Source organism: Giraffa tippelskirchi, chromosome 1 (assembly GCF_054371585.1).
Source record: "Giraffa tippelskirchi isolate mGirTip1 chromosome 1, T2T-mGirTip1v1.2.pri, whole genome shotgun sequence".
NCBI classification, from domain to species: Eukaryota; Metazoa; Chordata; class Mammalia; order Artiodactyla; family Giraffidae; genus Giraffa; species Giraffa tippelskirchi.
In genome coordinates, this window is record NC_137275.1 from 26518509 (window position 1) to 26539669 (window position 21161).

At 37.7% G+C, this 21161-nt stretch overlaps 1 long non-coding RNA gene across 1 annotated transcript; it reads left to right on the forward strand.

The window, feature by feature from the left end:
- The first annotated feature begins 7124 nt into the window (after positions 1 to 7124).
- Positions 7125 to 8884, forward strand: LOC145509696 (uncharacterized). Its single transcript, XR_014056326.1, has 2 exons — positions 7125 to 7319; positions 8060 to 8884. It is a non-coding gene; the product is annotated as an uncharacterized LOC145509696 (long non-coding RNA).
- The last annotated feature ends 12277 nt before the right edge of the window (positions 8885 to 21161 follow it).

Consider the following 21161-nt stretch of genomic DNA (forward strand, 5'->3'; position numbering starts at 1 on the left):
GCTGCATATTCATAGATTGGAAGATTTGTTTGAAACATGAAGGATGGAGAAATGAATTTCAATAGGAAGTATGTAAGTGTGATGAAGACATTTATCTTATATCTAAGAAACTCATCTTACAAATTGATTTAGATACTTTTAATTTAGTAATGAATAGGGAACTATTTTAATGTAATAAAATATGTCTGAATATATGAAAAAGAAAAAATCCACTTTGCATATAGTCCTTCAAGACCCAGTTTCTCACAAGAATGGAGTCACCAAATTATTATGGGCTCTCACTAACTCAATTCTGAATGTATGATCAGAAAACTAGATGTCTATAACCATCATTATACACTGAGTTAGGAAGCATGTATAATTTTAGTGTGCTGTTAATTCTTTATGAATTTAAGATTTTAGGATAAGATTTGACATTTTATTATTTCTGAAAAATATATTGAGGTCAAATGGTCGAAGCACATTAGAGTCCTATAGAAAATTTTTATAGTTTACCAATTTTAGTCAATAATGATATCCTTAATTCATTATTTCCAAAATTAAAAAATGTTGTATGTGCTTAATCTTCCTTTAATGCACTTCTACTTTCCTTAGCTTCTTGCATTTTATTTTATAAATTATCATTCCAGTTATCAAAAATTCAATATTGTGTGATGACCACTTTTTCATTGATGTGAAACTCTTGTTATTGTTCAGTCGCTTAGTCATGTCCAACTCTTTGCAGCCCCATGGACTGCAGCACACCAGGCTTCCTGTCCTTCACCATCCCCCCGAGCTTGTTCAAATTCATGTCCATTGAGTCAGTGATGCCACCCAACCATCTCGTCCTCTGTCATCCCCTTCTCCTGCCTTCAAACTTTCCCAGCACCAGGGTCTTAATAAGTCGGCTCTTCACATCAGGTTGTCAAAGTATTGGAGCTTCAGCTTCAGCATCCGTCCTTCCAATGAATATTCAGGGTTGATTTCCTTTAGGATTGACTGTTACTTGCCTTCTTTTACTTAAAAATTGACAACATATGCATATATTTAGTAATTCAATGGCAATTTTATTAATGATACATATTTGATGTTTCTATTATCACTTTAGATAGTCTTTCTAAGCATTCATGCATTTTTAGCAAAGCTAGGTTATATTACATATAGATTTTGTTGTGTTTTCCCATGATCACAACAGACTTTTTTTCCCTGAGTTCAGTAAGAATAGCAGTTTTTAAAGATCATAAGTGAAGAAAAGACTATTTTGTTGAATAGACCACTCATGTACAGTCTGTCCTAGGCAGAGATAGATTAAACCACAAATAAAATGATGTTTGTATGTCATACTTCCCAAAGCTTTCTGAATGTATGCCCTGAAATTATGTGACCAGAATAAGAAGAAGGTAATGTGGAAAAACGGAGAAGGCAATGGCACCCCACTCCAGTACTCTTGCCTGGAAAATCCCATGGACGGAGGAGCCTGGTAGGCTACAGTCCATGGGGTCGCTGAGAGTCGGACACGACTGAACGACTTCACTTTCACTTTTCCCTTTCATGCACTGGAGAAGGAAACGGCAACCTACTCCAGTATTCTTGCCTGGAGAATCCCAGGGATGGCGGAGCTTGGTGGACTGCCGTCTATGGGGTCGCACAGAGTCGAACACGACTGAAGCGACTTAGCAGCAGCAGCAGCAGCAGCAATGTGGAAAAATACATACACACATGGAACTCAAGGATAAAGAAGAATTGAAAATATAGCCACACATTTTATAAACATTAAGTGTATTTTTAGTAATCTTCCTGAAATCAGTATTTTCATCCTAAACCTGGATTTTGGGCTTCCCAGGTGGCACTAGTGGTAAAGAGTCCTCCTGCCAAAGCAAGTGAAGCAATAGAAGTGGCTTTGATCCCTGGGCAAGAAAGAGTCCCTGGAGTAGCAAATGGCACCCCACTCCAGTATTCTTGCCTGGAAAATTCCATGGACAGAGGAGCTTGGTGGCTACAGTCTGTGGGACTGCAAAGAGTTGGACATGACTGAGCACACCTGGATTTATGTACTCCCAGATGATTTTGCCATTTGCAGAAGATATAATACAATTTCACTCCTAGATTTCTTTTCTTCCACAGAAAGAATAAAAATCATTTCTTTTGGTCACTTCTTAAGGGAGCAGACATACCAAGAAGATACTTTTAATATCAAATTGCTAGACAATTTTGAGATCCTCAAGCACTATCTCGTGTGACTATAAAAAATATATTTGACTTTTCAGCAGTACAACTGGCCTGAGCAAAAGCTAATATAATAGTGGGGGAGTGTTGCTTACATGATATCAAAAATTTTAAGAATTTTTTTAAGAAATATAAATGTGATCAAATGTTTCCATCTTAAAAATAGTATTTACTAAAATTCTTACATATATTGAAATAGCAAAAAAACCCGCAAAACCCCGAAACTTTGAAGACATGTTTTGCCTAAAATTGCTTATTTGAAGAAACACATTTAGTCTGCACTTTTAAAAGTTACTTTAACTGCCAAATAGTTAAGGATATAATAACTTTAAAAAAATTAACTATGTTAAATTTTATGTTTCTCAGTTTTCCTAATTTGGAGATTTGAAAACATGTCTATACATGTTTATAAAATTTACTTCATTTTTTTTTTCTTACAATATTGCAATCTGCACAAAATGATTACTGTAATGGTATTTTACTGGGAAAAACTAAACAAGTATTGTGGCTTTATTTCTGCATTCATAGATTTTGGGAGGTAGCACACACCCAAGAGGGAAGAGAAAAGAAGAGTGTAAGTCTACATTTTTTTAAAAATCCATTGCTTATAAGAGTAAAACCAAGAGTTTTATCGACATATATTAACATTTTCATATAAAACATTAATAAAGCAGTGTGTTCAGTATGAAACTTTTAATAATATATTTACAAATATTTATGTACATATCATATATATATAGGTACATGTAGATATACATGAACAGAAACATTCTGAAAGGATGTAGAAAGAAAGTCAGCAATGTTAGTCTGGTTAAGGAATTCATTGCTTCTCTTATGTTCTAAATATGTGTGCAAAGATCAAATATTACTTCTTTTTTGTTTTTTTAATTAAAAACTCCAATCCAAGGCAAGAGAATGATTTTCCAAGCAAACTGATTTGACATGATTTCTATAATCAATTATTTTCTTTTTTCCAACTAGGATGTCAATTTTGAAAGACAGTGATCACTGAAGCTGTCTGCTTTTCCCCATTCTTCCTTACCCTTAAACAGTTCCTCCTGCATTTGTGCTGTCCTTTGCTGGGTGGTATCCAGGAGGTAGAGAGAAGAGGTTAAGACTGTAACATTTGAAGTTGAAACTACTGGATTTTAGTACTATCTTCTTCTTTTTAAAACTTATTTTTGTTCAATTGAAAGATAATTGTTTTACAATGTTGTGTTGGTTTCTGCCATACATCAACACGAATCAGCCATAAGTATACATATGTCCCCTCTCAAATCTGCCTCCCACCTCCCACCCCATCCCACTCCTCTAAGCTGTCACAGAGCATCAAGTTGAGCTCCGTGTATCATACAGCAAATTCCCACTAGCTAGCTATTTTACACACGATAATGTATATTTTTCAATGCTATACAGTTTATTTCTTAACAACAGGAGCAAATGATTTAAGTGCTTTTGTGGATTTAGCTTTCTGATCTCTAAAAAAGGAGATGATGATAACCACTCCTTAATCATAGGATTGTTGTGATGTTTAAATGTGATAATGCATGTAATACACTTGGAACAATATCTGACCTTTCATAATTGCTCAAAGATCTTTTGTATTTTTCTTATGATTAATATTGACACAAATGAAAAAAGTACTGGAGAATCCAATGAAAAAATTTCAATGCCTATTTGTGGATGGGGATAAATAATTAAATACTATTCTAACTGATTTCATAACTTGATAACATCTGCTTACTGTGACAGATAAGCCTTTAAGAATTTGAAACTTTTTTAGAATGATGAAAGCAACATGAGTGAGCCCTGTTATTAAGGTCCTGTTGCAAATAGCTTGCACTGCTGACTTCAGACGCGTGACATTTCCAGAGCATTGAAAGAATGAATGTGTGTGCTGTCATGTCCAACTCTGTGAGACCCCAAGGACTGTAGCCCACAAGGCTCCTCTGTTCATGGAATTGTTCAGGCAAGAGTACTGGAGTGGGTTGCCAGTTCCTACTCCAGGGCATCTTCCAATCCAGGGATTGAACCCTTGTCTCTTGTGTCTCCTGCATTTGGGAAATGAATTCTTTACCACTAACGCCAACTGGGAAGCCCTTTCCAGAGCATTACTTGTTTTTAAACATGCAAACTCTATGTTTTTTCAGCTGTGCAATATTTTCCTACTATATGATGTCTTCATACCATGATACCATGATTTCACAGCAAAGTCAGGCTATTTCTGCTGTGAGTACATTGTTTGTTGGTGAAATTTCTTTTTTCACCATAAACTAACCCAACTGAGCAAGTTTTCAATACTAACTACCCCATCAATAATTTTGTCCTAAACATTACTCAGTATCCATTCCTATCTCTTTCCTTAGTAATAGAACCCTGATGTTATTCAGATGGCAATATGCACAATTTAAATAGAACATTTCCCAGGTTTCCTTGAAAATAGTGGTGACCATGTGACTTGGTTCTGTGAGTCATGTCTGGTGAACTGTAAGCTGAAATATGAGTAGAATTTCCAGGAAGGCTTCTTAAAGGAATTTGGTGAAGTTAGGAGCCACATTCTTATTGTTCTCTCTTTATTCCTTTCAGTCGCCTGGAATATGGACACTTGGCAGCATCTCCCATAATTGTACTGAACCATGAACTGATCCTGAATCCGAAGGCATGTGCTAGAATGGTGGGAAAGACAGAAAGAGCTGAATCCCTGATTTGGAGCCGCTGCACCACCTCTGTACTCTTTACCTTAGAAGAGAAAACCTTCTATCTTGATTAAGTTCCTGTTATTTAAGGTTTTCTGGTATGTGGTTTTCTGAGCCCAGTATGAAATGATTTGGTAATCAGACACTCGTATTTATAGCAATATTCCCTTCCACAGCAATGTCCTCAAGCTAAAGACCACAGGAGCACAGCTGAAGGGAGGGGGAATGTACACTGGGGTACATGGGTATATCAGTGAAAGACAGTGTCGAGTAAGTGTTAGAAAGGACAGAGAGGATCTGGGCTTGTGTTAAGTAATTTAGGGGAGGACATTTTTCTCTGAATTGGAAGCTGTCAGGAAGTGGGCATAATGCTATGGTTGGATATCTTGGTCTTCCACAGAAGCAGCGAGGCTAAATCTGTTAATTGTGAAGGCATCCGCAGTCATCCGGGGTAGTCAGGATAAGAGGATGTGCTGTGGCTTGAACCACATTCATGTCTTGTCTGTGTTCAGGTGTGATTATGAAATGGTCTTGATTTTGCCATAATCCATCATAGTCACACGGTGGCCTTATTTGCTGTTGCTGTTGTGTGAAATTTTTAATGTTCAGCAGGAGAACATTAAGGCCAAGGTGAGAGTACCAGGGTAGCTCCTGGATATCAGGGGCTGCCTTTTTCTTTGTCACCTGTAATAATAGTTGATGTGGGTTAAGGGCTCAACTGTTGGTTGAATGAACTGAGTGAATTAACAAGTGTTCAGTAAAATTGAGAACCTCCAGTTACTATTTTTATTTTACGGTGACTTAGATAACATTTGGATACACTTACATCATTTTTTAAAATAAAATTTTCACATAAGTAAGCTGCATAAGGACTAGATTAACATGGTTACTAAAGCTAAATGAAAGAGACACTTGAATAGATACCAAGAAAGAGAATTACCATATCCAACATGGGTAGTATGTGAGAACAGGGGCAGGGATGTATTCTCTCTATCTGTTCACCACTCTTAGATCCTAGCATGAGTTTATATGCATTGCATGTTATCAGCCAATATTTAACATTATATAGAGGTCCTGAGATAAGAACAGAATCCATTAGGTGTTTCCTATGCTAAAAAATTGAAACTATTAGTTTAGGTTTCCATTTCCTTTATAGGTGCCTCTGACAGGAAAGAATACATTTAAGCTGTAAATATTTTCATATAATTTAGATAACATGTATTGAGAGTTTATACTCTAAGTACATTTTAGATTTCATGTCATTTGGTCTTCATAAAATCCTTTAAAGTATGTGTTATCATCCCCACATAACAGATGAGAAAATCAAAGATTCAAATAACTTGCTAGAAGGTTGCGCTTTTATCTGATAGAAGTAGGATTCAAATCAAGGTCTCTTTGACTCAAAGCTCACGCATTTAATCATTATTATATATCATGGTCAGCATAATACTAAGCATAGAGTAGATGACCTTTTTTTTTAATCTGTTTTTATTTTTGGCTGTGCTTGGTCTTCATTGCCACGCATGGACTTTCTTTAGTTGTGATGAGCACGGGCTTCTCTCTAGTTGCAGTGCATGGGCTTCTCATTGCAGTGGCCTCTCCTGTTACAGAGCACTCTCACAGGTTCTAGAGTGTGGGCTTCACTAGTTGCAGTGCATGGGCTCAGTAGTTGTGGCACACAGATTTAGTTGCCCCACAGCATATGGAATCTTCCCAGACCAGGGATCGAACCCATGTCCCCTGCATTGGCAGGTGGATTCTTAACCACTGAACCATGAGGGAAGTCCTCAACAAATGTTTTTAAAGTTACTTGCCCGGTAAACCAAATACTAGTGATATCATAGTGTAAAAGAACCTAGAAATAAATTGACTTTTAAATTGTTCTAATTGATAGAGCATAGAGCAAACATATAAAATAACTCTAAAATAACTGAAAATAACTAAAAAATCCAAAGGACTAAAAAAATCTAAAAAACCCAAAACATCCAAAAAAGCTCATAGGACTACATTTACTGTTTTAGTAAAACTGAAAGACAAATGTGCCAGTCAGAAGGGTGATATAAGAACGTTAAAGTTGGCTCTGTCCATTGGAACACATTTCCAGGAAGGATTTTCTCTGGCCCAAGGAGTTCATCTCTTTCATTCTGATAGCTGACATAGCATTACTGAAAAAATAGATATATCTATTTCACTCAGGCTAATGCCTGAGTGATTTCTGATTAGAATTTTTCTTCTTAGGTTGTCCAAGGTCAGTGCAGGTCAGAACCTGCATAACCAGGCATACCAGCAATCACAATTCTCACTGGAAATTATTAAATTGACATCTGGATTTCTACCTCACTCTGTGCAAGTTTGGTTAGACTACCTCTGAAAGTCAGATTTATCCTTCAAAAATGGCCATGATGGTGTTCTGAATGTGTAAGTCATTCTTTCATTCAACCTATTATGTGTTACCTGTTACATATTATACATGACCTATTATGTATTTGGCAACCCACTCCAGTACTCTTGCCTGAAAAATCCCATGGACGGAGGAGCCTGGTAGGCTACAGTCCATGGGGTCGTGAAGAGTCGGACATGGCTGAGTGACTTCACTTTCACTTTACTTTCACCTATTATGTATTATTCTGCATTGCCTATTATATCCCAAGAACTGTGATAGGAATGTAAAAATTAAAAACAATTCTTCTAAACAGTTTACAGTGCAGCAGATGGACACAGATGAGAAGCAGATGACTATAAGGCATTGTAGTAAGTGGCATGATACTAAGGAAAAGACATGGTACCCTGAGATCTAGAGAGTGTGGGAAGGTAGCCTAGACTTAAGAGCTGTAGCAAGGCATCCTGGGAGAAATGATATCTGGGAAGAATGAATTGGCCTTGTTAGCTGAAGAGTAGGTGATTGTGTAGATAAGTCTATTGTGGGAATGGGGGTGAGGGTGAGGAGAAGGCTAGTGTTCCAGGCAAAGGTCACAGCACTCGCAAAAGCCCGTGTCTCACTGGGACCCAGGCATTAGGTACTGACAGCTCTATCTGTCTGGGCCCATGTCAGCAGCCTTACAACATCATGATGAAATAGATCACCTGAGACATATTTGATGTTTCATCCTTATAACAACAAATGCTCTTTTTCTCTGACCTCTTTTCTTTTACCCCAGCCACATAAACAGACAGGAAGCCAAAGCTCAGCAGTCAGTGACACTCCTCTGGACTTGATCCTCTATGACATCACCCGGCTTTGTTTCCTCATGTTTAGAGAAAGACTGTGGGACCGTTGCCGTGGCAGTTCTATTAAACATGAGTCATTCTGGACACCTTCACACGTGCAGCACTCTTCCCTGAAGAGATCTCAGTATGCGTGCTGTTTGCAAACGACACAAAGTTCAGGGGTTTGGAACCTGCTCTTGGAAGCCTCAGAGAGAGTTCTGTAAAATGGAGGAGGGACCAAAGATTGGCTTTCACAGTGCATGCTTTAGGATTTCAACATGATAGAGGTGAATTTTAGCATAGAATAGTATTGAAAATAGTATAGCTAGTAGGGAATATCAACATACCCTACCTATGAAAGCTAACTTCTGTGCCATTTAATACTGATCTGCATTCTTCTCAATACAAGGAGCACAGTGGTGGATAATAAGGATGAGATTCTATGATGTCTCCTAAATCTGTAACACGTCTCCATGGATTTGTTTTAAGAATATTTTGTTCAACTTCTTATATACTCAAGACTGTATCTTGGAAAAAAATGAATTTATGAAAGAAAAAACACATTTTAATAAATATAAAACCAAAAAAACCCCACACAGAACGGAGAGAGCCACCTTAAATTTTTTTTGGAATGTTAATGAATTAAAAATAACTGACAAGGACAGAATTTAAAACAAGCTGTCTCATTCATCTCATTGCTAAATTTTCAAAGTAATTATGGGAGGTGGCTAGATCAAATCAAGAATAAAAATGTGAATAAAATAATTCAGAAAGGCCTTCTGTCTCCACTACCACTTCCCCGTGCCATTTCTTTGATGTTGTCACTAGTGTCGTTTGGTTTTTGGCTCTGCTGGTGGTTTTTATAGCTTTATATATTACAGTATTAGCTCTATTCTTGACTTGCTAGTTTTAGGTATGGTTTAGTTCCCCAATGAAGGAAAAGAAATGTAATATTTCACACTATCTCCCAATCCCATTTGGCCCTCAATTTTTTTAAGTTATTCTGTAGTTGTACTTTATCAGTTGCCTTCATGACTTCACAACATTCTTAAAACACTGTTTTGGATTTGCTGACTTTACATAGAGAATACTGACTCCTTTCAAGTAAAAAATTGAAATGTGTTCACTTTACTCTTTTTTCACTTTTCACTTCTTAATCTCCTTCCAATGATCATTATTTAAGCTTACCCCATGTTATAAATTTGAGGTCCTATTCCATTACTATAGTTAGTGTCATTTTGAATGTTTATATAGATGACTTAAAACTACAAGTAAATACATAGTATTTGGGACATTATTGATCTGAGCATTATGTCGCATCTATAGAGGAAGAGATGTCGTTTGCATTTCACCACTCCAAAGAGGACTTTTCTAGCATCTGTCAGTCTGTCTCAAAGTGTGTTCAGTTTTCTTCTCTTCTTAAAGGTTACAATCAGCTGTTACTCTTTCTTGAACGTCATACCATCCTCTTTCATGTTCTCCTTATTTAGCTTTTTCTTTCCCTGGATTATCTTTTCAACTAAACTTTTGCATTCTTTCTTTTCAACCTTTTATTTCATACTGGGGTATAGCCAATTAACAATGCTGCAATAGTTTCAGGTGAACATTGAAGGGACTCAACCATACATATACCTCCATCCTCCCCTAAATACACCCCCCCCACACCAGGCTGCCACAAAACATTGAGCAGAGTTCCATGTGCTATACAGTAGGTCCTTGTTGGTTATCCATTTTAATATAGCTGTGTGTACATGACCACCCCAAACTCCCTAACTATCCCTTCCCTTCGGTAACCTTAAGTTCATTTTATAAGTCTGTGAGTCTCTTTCTACTCGAATAAACTTTCTGACGTAGGGTGTGTGAGCTGTTAGTTGTCCACATTTTTATACATCTTAAAATGTATTTTCTTTTCCATTTGAGTGTCAGCTGTGTATCAAATTCTAATTTCAAAATAATTCTATTCTGAACATTATAGACACTGCCCATTGCCTTCCAATGCCCAGTGCTGCTGCCGAGAGGGTCACCGTCATCAGTCTGACTCTCACGCCTTTCAGGACACCTTTTGTTTGTCTCTGTGAATGCTTTCAGGATTTTTCTCTTAGGACATTTGGTTATAGATTTGAGATATTATTTATAAATCAAAAAGAAGATCAACATTCCCTTTAAAGAGGAATTGTTAACACTTTTGTATTGTATCATTTTCTAGTTTTCATATAGTTGAGTGTCACCTGCATTGTTAGGAGATGATTTGAGATACATTCCTGATCAGACACAATGATTTTTTCCACAAATGATTGTTATTTAAGCCAATGACCATCATATTATTGTTTCTTTCTACATGTCTCTTAATACACTTCCATCACAGAGCTTTAGCTGACTTCAAAAGCAACTCAAGATAAGGAGGAACTATGTGGGATACAAAGAAAGAGCCAGACTTGGCTTTCTATAAATGTACTATGTACTACGTCTGACTCATAATCATTTTGTTGACTGTTTACTTTCCCTGTTGTCAGCATGATAGAGCTAACACCAACGGCTTGGAAGTGAGGTACACGCTATTCTTAGTTTATTACAATCAGCTCTTAATAACTTGGGGATTCATTAGGTACTCTGTGAACTAGCTTCTTTTCCTTATGTGGCCTGGAAATGGCCTTGCGCTGAAGCATTAGACCCTTTTAAAGCCGGGACTTTTATCCCAGTGTAAAAGTATAAATAAGGGAAATGAAGAAAGACAAAATTCAGAGAACAATTGTGATGCTTAACGCAGGTTTAAAAACTTGATCAGTCTTTAGTGGGCCTAGAATTCTGTGGCCTCCGGTACTTTCTCTTAAAATTCTTTGATGTTATTAGAGTGGAGTTTTAGCTTTTGGCTAAAGTGTTGAATGAAGATGATAACTAGTTTAAAAAGGGGTATCTTGTTTCTTAATGGAGAATGTAACAATCTAGAGGGGATTATACTCGTTATGTTTCTTTAATGTGCATTCATCTAATACAGAATATAGCTAATCATCAGGGAAATGCAAATTAAAACTACAACAAGCTATTGCTTCACACGTTAGAATGCCCAGTATCAAAACCACAAGCAGTAAGTGTCATCAAGGATGTGAAGGAAAGGGACCAGTTTTGCACTGTTGGTGGGAATGTAAATTGGTAGGGCACTATGGAAAATAGCATGGAAGTTCCTCAAGAAATTAAAACTGCCATATGACTTGACACTCCCACTTCTGGGTATATATATGAAGGAAATAGAATCACCATTTTGCAAAAAAAATCTCTTTTTCGTGTTCAGTGCAGCATTACTCACAATAGCCAAGATGTGGAAACAACTTAAGTGCCCATTTTTTGATGGCTGAGTAGATAAAAATGTGATGTGTGTGTGTGTGTGTACATATATGTATCACATACACATGAACACTGTGGTTAGTAACTCAGTCATGTCCAATTTTTGCGACCCCACAGACTGTAGCCTGCAAGGCTCCCCTGTCCACAGAATTCTCCAGGCAAGAATACTGGAGTGGGTTGCCATGCCCTCCTCCAGGGGATCTTCCCAACCCAGGGATCGAACCCAGGTCTCCTGTATTGTGCATAGATTCTTTACAGTCTGAGCCACCAGGCAAGTCCATGCACACTGACATACTCAAGCACAGTGGAATATTGAGGTGAAGTGAAGTCGCTCAGTCATGTCCGGCTCTTCGCATCCCCATGGACTACAGCCCACCAGGCTCCTCCGTCCATGGGAGTTTTTCAGGCAAGAACACTGGAGTGGGTTGCCATTTCCTTCTACAAAGCATGAAAGTGAAAAGTGAAAGTGAAGTCACTCAGTTGTGTCCGACTCTTCGCGACCCCATGGACTACAGCCCACCAGGCTCCTCCATCCATGGGAGTCTCCAGGCAAGAGTATTGGAGTGGGTTGCCATTGCCTTCTCCTTACTCAGCAACAAAAAAGAAGGAAATCTTGCCATTTGCAACAACATGAATGAACGTTGAGGGCATTATGCTAAGCAGAAAAAGTCAGACAAAGACAAATACTGGGTGATATCACTTATATATGGAATTTAATAAGACAGACTCGTAGAAGCAGTTAGTAGAATGGTGGTCGCCAGGGATTAGGGTGGGGGTAGGAGAAATGGGAAGATGTTGATTAAAGTGTACAAACTTCCAGTTATAAAAAGAATAAGTTCTGGGAATTTAATATACAACATGATAGGTATTAAAAATTAAATCCAATTAAAATAAAATCCAATAAGTATTAAAAATACATAACAATAAAATAAATATCAAACATTATGAGCATTATTGAGTAGTGGATTTAAGAGCATGACTTTTGTAGTGAGGGCTTCCCATGTAGCTTTGTTGGTAAAGCATCTGCCTGCAATGTGGGAGACCTGGGTTCCATTCCTCGGTCAGGAAGCTCCCCTGGAGAAGGAAATGACAAATGACAACCCACTCCAGTATACTTGCCTGGAGAATCCCATGGACAGAGGATCCTGGCAGGCTACAGTTCATGGGATCACAAAAGTTGGACATGACTTAGTGCTATCTTTGGAGTGGGAGACTAATTTCAAGTTTTGATATTTCTTTTGACTACATTTATGACTTTGGTAGTTAATCCTTTATTGCCTTGATTTACTTGTCTGCAAAATGGTGCTATTATTGTGCCTTGGATTACTGTAAAGTTTGATTGAAATAGCCCATGTAAAGCACGGGATAATTGTAAGCACTCAAGCATTATTTTTTCTTAGATGCTTTTCTTCCTCTTCTTTTGCCTGAAATACATCTTTTCACTCTTTAACTAACTTGTTTTAGTGTTCAACTTAGAGATCAATTCCTCTAACAAAGCCTTCTATGACTATTGCCCCTAAATCCAGATTGCATGTTCTTTCTACATATGCCCAAGGCACAGATTATTTCTCCCACCATATTGTACCACATTGCAGTTCCCTGTGACTGCCACATGTTGTTAACTGTACTGAGATCTTAATGAGGGCAGGGGCAATAGTATGTAACTCAATTGAACCTTAAATGGAGGACTCTCTATTTCTCCCAGGGTTTAGCACATTGCCTAGCACATAAAAGTACTAAATGAATAATTGTTCAATATTTATATAGTTCATTAAAAATCTTTTTCATCTATACTTATACAGTCAATTGATTTTCCACCAAGATGCCAAATAAATTAAAGGAGAAAGGAGAGTAGTTTTAGTGAAGAATGTTGCAGCAACTAGATACACACTGATTCCTTATTCCATACATAAAAATAATTCTAGATTCACTGTAGATCTAAATATGGAACCCAAACCTTACAACTTCTTGAATTGCTATCTACTTTGGTAGTTACTAGCCACATCTGTCTATTTAAATTAAATTTAAAAAGCTTCCTAAGTCATTACAGTTCAGTTCAGTCGCTCAGTCGTGTCCGACTCTTTGCGACCCCATGAATTGCAGCACGCCAGGCCTCTCTGTCTATCACCAACTCCCGGAGTCTACCCCAACCCATGACCATCGAGTCGGTTATGCCATCCAACCATCTCATCCTCTGTCATCCCCTTCTCCTCCTGCCCCCAATCCTACCCAGCATTAGGGTCTTTTCCAACGAGTCAACCCTTCGCATGAGGTGGCCAAAGTATTGGAGTTTCAGCTTCAACATCAGACCTTCCAGTGAACACCCAGGATTGATCTCCTCTAGGATGGATTGATTGGATCTCCTTGCAGTCCAAGGGACTCTCAAGAGTCTTCTCCAACACCACAGTTCAAAAGCATCAATTCTGTGGCACTCAGCTTTCTTCACCGTCCGACTCTCACATCCATACATGACCACTGGAAAAACCATAGCCTTGACTAGACGGACTTTTGTTGGCAAAGTAATGTCTCTGCTTTTAAATATGCTATCTAGGTTGGCCATAACCTTCCTTCCAAGGAGTAAGCGTCTTTTAATTTCATGGCTACAATCACCATCAGCAGTGATTTTGGAGCCCCCAAAAATAAAGTCATTACAGGCACATATAAATTGCTTACTAGCTAGATATGCCTACAGGTTACTGTATTGGATGGTGCAGCTAAGGCAGAAAATTCAGTCATCAAAGACAACTGTATTAGACTGTGCTATTTAAAAAAATGTAAGAAAACATCTTTGAGACCTTGGTGTAGGCAAAGATTTTCTGGGCAGGGCACAAAAAAACACTAAACCATAGGAGGAGAAAAGTTGATATTTTGGACTTCAAAATTTCTGAGTCTCTAAAGTCACTGTTAAGAAAATGAATAGACAAGCCACAGACAAGAAAAAAGTATTTTTATTGTATGTATATCTGACCAAGGGTTTGTTATCTAAACCAATGAAAATCCAATCAAATTGATAACACAAAATCATTATACCCTTTAGAATGGCTAAAATTGAAAAGATTGACAATTCAAAATACTTTTGAAAGTGTAAATGAATGTGATCTCCCCTATATTTGCTGGTGGGAATGTAAATCTGGTGAAGTACTTTGGAGAACTGTTTGGCAATTTTTAATAAAATTGAATACACATCTAATTTATGATGCAGCAATTTCACTCATGTGTATTTACTGAAGAGAATATACAAAGTTGTGCTGAGCATCCATCTTCAAAATTGCCCCAAACTGGAAAAAACCCAATGTCTATCAACAGAAGGATGGATTTTAAAAATGGTGGTGTATTTGTACAGTAGAATGACACTTAGCAATAAAGAATGACACAATAACAGAGGAAACTCAAGAGCATTTTAGTAAGTAAAAGCAATGAGACAAAAAGATTTAAATGTTGTATTGTTTCAATCTTACGAGGTCCAAGAATAGGCAAAATCAATCTATAGAGATATGATTCAGCAAGTAGATGCTCTAGGAGCAGGGGAAGGGATGAATTGATTAGAAAGGGGATGAAGGAATTTCGGGAGGATAATAAAAATATTTTTTATTTGGCATTGACGGTTACATGGATGTATTGTCCATGTCAAAACTTATGAAACTGAGATCAGGGGTCTAAAGTTAAACTCTAGACCGAGACGCAAAAAAGACACTAACTCAGGGTCTCAAAAGTTTGAACAAGATAAAGTTCTAATTACTGAAATTATATAAGTGTATAGTTACCATAATCAGGGAGAGCTGGAGAAAGCATCAACCAGAGAAGGACCAACAGCAAATATGGCTTAATGTTAGCCACTAAACAAGTGGCCAGGGACACATTAAGTCCCCTCAGCCTCAGTAGAAACACAACCAATCGTAGTATATAGTACAGGATGGGCCTGTTATGATGAACAGTGTCTTTGAGAGCAAAGAACCACCAGTTACATTGCTACTTTAAGCTTAGATTCCACACTAAAATGGCCACACTTATGCTATGTGCCCCTGCCCAGTTTAGGGAACAGTCACCTCTCCTATACCTCTCCTTTTCCTAAGGGCTGTATTGGGAGGAAAGAGTTAATCTACTCCTTTCCAAAGTTTTCCATTTAAAAGTAAGTTTCATCTCCTAATTCTTTCCTTCTATCACATTTTCTTCACCTTCCATACCCCAACTTCTTGCTAACCTTACTTAAAGATATGAATGTTTCCTAAAAAATTTGCAAAAATAGCAAAAAAAAAAAAAATCACTGTTAAAAGTTGTTCAGCAAAGACCATAGAAAGCAAACTGAAAGCAACAAATTGCCTGAAAGGAGTGTGGTATCTATAGTAAGAAACACAGAATCTAAATTCATCTTGAGCCAGGGTGCAAGATATAAATGGAGAAAAAATGGTCCTCTTTTTAGATTTATTTTCTGTAATAAGAGATACAGTTGTCTATGGAAAGCGAACCAAAAAAGATTTTTAAAAAATGACAGAATCCTGGTGCCCAGATCCTTATATGTTTGCTTCCTTCCATCCTTCTTTGCTTCTTGCCTCTCTTTTCTCTTCTTCTTTTCCTTCTTCGTTTTCTTCTTCATAGTGGTAATGTTAAATTAAGTCAGAGTCACAATGGAAATGAGAGCTCAGGGAGAAAAGCAAATAAGCAAAAAAAAAACAAATGATTAACATTATCCTCCATATTTCAAGAAATTCTATCATTGCTACAAGCCATCCTGTTTAGCTACTGTGTGTGATGTGGAGTAAGGAGTGGGGATTGTTGTAACAGAGTGGGCTTCCTTTTCCACACATCATAGCAGAAAGCATTAGTTTTGGAATTAAGACTAGCTTTAGTTATAAGTTAGGTGATCTTGAACAGGCTATTCAAAACCTTAATCTCAGTTTCCTCATCTGATAAATGGGGATGACAAGAAATATTTTATAGGGTGGTTTCAAAAGCTTCCCTTGCACCTGATCCATGGTAGACATTCTGTTTGCTGCTCCTTTGGACGATCTATGTCCAGCAGTTCCTTTTCAAATAACCATTGTTTTCTTCATTGCTAACAAATTAGGACAAGTAGAAGATGACTTGGTAATAGAAATAAAAAACATTTTCTGTTTGTAAAGTACTTCACGGTGTAAAAGTGTTTTCCCATGCATAGATTAAGATCACCTCAGGAAAAGAAATGAGAAAAAACAGATGAAAGAGATCCCTTACGACCTACTCATCTTCCAGTTTTGGCCTATAGAAGGACCAATCTGTATATTATATTCACCCAGAATTTTCTATTTTTGTTTGCTTCCTGTTTCCTGTGACTAGTGAAACAGTCACACCATCTAAACTTTATCCATTATTTCCAATGAAATTATTCTGTCAGTATAATTTACATCACATTCATTAAGCTTATTCTTATTTAACAAATATTTATTAAATACAATACATTTTAAAGTACCTTGTGCCAGGTGCTTTCCTAGACATTGGAGATAAGTAGTGAGCTAGACATATGAGGTCCCTGCTCTCATTAAACTATAGTGACAGACAATAAACAAGTAGATAAACAAAGGTAGCAATTTAAAATGTTGGTAAGACTAAAAAAAATAAAGCAAGTTAGAGAAGGCTGAGGTGATAGTGGCTAACTGTATATTGAATGGATTAAAGAAGATCTCTTTGTGTATGTGTTTGAGCTTGGATGAGTAATAAGGAGAAAATCATGCAAAGATTTAGGAGGGAAATGTTAGGAGGACAATGTTTTTAGAAGGACAAAGATTTAGGCGGACAAATGCAGAAGGAAAAGCAAGTGCAGAGTCCCTGAGGCTGGTTTTGTTTTAAATCATAACACGCCTCTCTAGAAGCCCTTAAGAACAAACATATGGGGACTTCTCTTGTGGTCCAGTGGTTAAGAACTCGTCTTCCAATGCAAGGGATGTGGGTTCTATCCCTGGTCGGGAAACTAAGATCCCACATGCCACACAGTAACTAGGCCCAGGTGCCACAGCTACTGAACCCAAGTGCTCTGGAGGCCACACAACTAGAAAAGCCCACGCACAACTAAAGAAAAGCCTGTGTACCACAACGAAGACCCAGCACAGTCAAATAAGTAAATTACAAGAACAAGCATACATTGGCAATAAGTATCATACTGAATTGCGTGATCTACAAAAAAGATGAGTTACAAACATGTCCAGGTACACATTCCCAGCTGAATAAAATGGGCTAAGTTTTTTTTGCCTCCAAGTGAAGAATCTATGATCTATGACCCTCATCAACAAGCAGAATCAGGTTTATGTGTCCCCAGAGGAGACTTGGTGGATCACTTAACAGAATAAGTTCTATTAAATTTTATTCTTTGACTTTTCCTACCATTTGAGGAAGTATCCGGAAGAATGTAGGGATGGATGAGTTCTGTTCACATACCCTCCTCTGCTCTCACTCCCACTTCCTTTCTTTCTCTCTACAGAGGCACTTGTGACATCCTGTATGGATAAGGAAATGATGTGCATCTTCTACCACCCACTTAGAAATACTTAGGGGCCATTGGCCATGACTGTTATTCTCTCATCCCCACCTGCATCTCTAGCCCTGTCTACCTGGTATGAAAATAAGGTAATGGAAAATGTGATCTAGTGGTTCCCAAAGTGAAACTTGCTTATCCTTGGATGGTTGTATTAAGGGTGAGTATTTTTTTCACTGTGTTCTGCTGTGTTCAATTGTTTTTTGCAACAAGTATAATTAGGAAGATCCCCTAGAGTAGCTTATGGCACCTCACTCCACTACTCCTCCTTGGAAAATTCCATGGGCAGAGAAGCCTGGAGAGCTACAGTCCATGGGGCCACAAAGAGTTAGACACAACTGGGCAACTAAGCACACACACACATAAAAAGTTATTTTTTATTTTTAAAACATACGTTGTCTCACAGAACTAGATAAAAAATCAGAAAACAACCTTGATGTTTTTGTAATGGTTGCATCAGTCTCCCTAGTTGTAACATGCAAAAAGGGGGGCAATTTGTACTTGTGGTGGCCAGGTAACCTTGCTTTCTACAGGTGTAGGCTATTTTTGCAACCCACCTATGCTAAAATCTTCACTTAGATACAAGGTGGTGGATGGGTGGGAATAACTCTCTCCATTTTTTTTAAAGTTCTTAATAGTTCTTGAGAGAACTATTTTCAATAACAAAGATGTCACAGTGTGTTTAAAATAAATTTGATTCAGTCACAAATGTGAAAAACACCTCTAGCACAAAGAGAATTAAACTTGTAACAAGGGCTAGGGATAAGATAAACAGTTTGGGAAAGGATGTGATATCACTCCTCTCTTTAGGAAAGCACTTCTCTGTCTTAGAGCTCCAGGCAGAGGAAACGGGGCGGCGGGGCAAATATGGACGCGTTCCAGAGGAGATGGTGGGTCATGGAGAATGAATGAGTCAACTGGCATCAGAGGGCGTGGAGTGAGGGATGGGGAAGAGGCAAGAAAGGAAGCAGTAGGGCCTTTGAATACCCTCACTCCCACACCTGTGCACCCACACCGGGGCTCCTGAGGTGCATGAACAGCTCTTAGTGTCAGGACACGGTGACTATGTTCCCCAAGCAGCCAAATCACTGCCGGAAACCGGCCTGACTCTGGGGAAGACTCTGATGCACCAAGGTTAGAGAGGTGATGAAAGTAGAAGAATCACTGCAGTAGATGAGCCTTGTAAAGTGTCAACATTTTGGTCCTCTGTTTGAAGAGGGTAGGAAGGAAATGAGAAATCACTTCTTGAGAAGAAGCAATGCAAAGAAAGTAGGTGGCACTGACTTAGTTGTTGTAAGAACCCACAGAGTTCTTTCTATATCGTCTGTGTGGGATATTTTAGATACTCAGTGGACATGGAGGAGAGAAGGGCCATCATTTATGTGAGTATCTACTTCTGCACCTCAGGTCACTAGTATTAAGACCCCTGATGTTTGCCCAAGTCTTTTATTATATCTTGCTCATTATATTTACATTCTTGGCATTTAAAAATCCTTTAAATTTATGTAACACTTGATATTTCAAAGATATTAAAATTCTTTAAGAACTTTCTTACTTAATGCTTATGTACTTTTAATTAAACAAATGGAAGCACCATGTAAATTAATATGCCATACATAGTACCTAAATGTTATATAGCTATGTGAAACAAAAAAAATGGACAAAATATGAGCACTTAATTGTCCTCTAGTTAATGTTCTATCTTTTTGACACTTTTTTTCTGAAGTAAGGCAAAAAATGCTTGGAAATAAAAAGACTGGCTTCACCGTTATCCTCTTACAACTTCCAGAGTGATCTATTAAACTGTAAATGAATTATTTTACTCCGATGACTTGGAGTTTTTCCCACTAGAGAGAACAAAGAAAGAAACTAACTAAAAATCCTAACAACTTCATAGCCAAAAGCACTTTGCAATTTTACCCTTGCCTGCCTATCCACACTAGGGTGGTAACCATACACCTTTCTGTTGTTGTTATTTAGTTGCTAAGTCGTGCCTGACTCATTTGTGACCCAGTGGACTGCAGCACACCAGACTCCTCTGTCCATGGAATACTGGAGTGGTTTGCCATTTCCTAATCCAGGGGATCTTTTACACCCAGGGATCAAACCCGCCTCTTCTGCATTGCAGGCACATTTTTTATTACTGAGCTACTGGGGAAGCCCCATCATACACCTTGGTGTATACCTAATTGTCTTAAAGTCATGATTAAGAATGCATTCTGTTACTCTCAAAAATATTGTTTTCTAGTAAGTTGTGTAGGTGGTCACTCATCTCAAATTTCATTTCTTTGCCCCTTCTACTTTTTTCTACATTTGAGCTACACTGGTCATTTAAAAATATCTAAGATTTCATGAGGAAGCAAAACTCTTTCATGTCTTAGGGTCCTTGCCCAAGGCACCATTCTACCTGGAACACATTCCTCCTTTTTGAGTGGTTAACACTTAGTCATCTTTCAAGTCTGCTGAAATTCACATCCACACACCCCAGTACAAATCTTTGAGACTCTTTTATTACTCTTCTCATTGCAATGTCAAGATTTATAATATTATATTTGCATAAGCATTTATTTTTTGGTATTTGTCTTCTCCACAGGACTCTGAGGCAGGGACAAGACTAGTTCTCAGCTGTTTCTCTAAGGATTCCTTCATAAGGATCGCTATGGATCTGGTTTTTTCATGGCAATGCCCTATTCCCATCAGTGTCTAGAGCATAGTAGGCACTACAGGCATTTGTTCAATAAATAAAAGGATACAAAGTCATAGCATTCCCTCATGAAATTATTTTTCAAGAATTCAGTTAACATCAGTTTTTATTGAACTTTAACTCTGTGTAAGGCATGAACAGAATGGTTCAAGAGCCATCAGCATCAGCCAGTACTTGGGGGAAAGGCTGAAACTCAGGTCTAAACCTGAATCCAAATCTGCTATTTAACAAGATATACAGGTGACCCCAATTGTATATTAAAGTCCAAATGTACTAACTTAGTGCACATTTATGTAATAAACCTGGAAAAGCAAGAAACTAAACGACTACTCACTTCATTTTTAAGGAACCTTCCTGGGCTAATAAAATAGACCAATTCCTATTTTAAAAGTGGGTGAAAATTTTGCCAATTATTCTGAACTTCTTAAATGCTGTCCTTGATCTTTCTTGTAAATTATATAACAAAATAGATAACTCTGTTAGTCGGATTTCTGACTTTCTT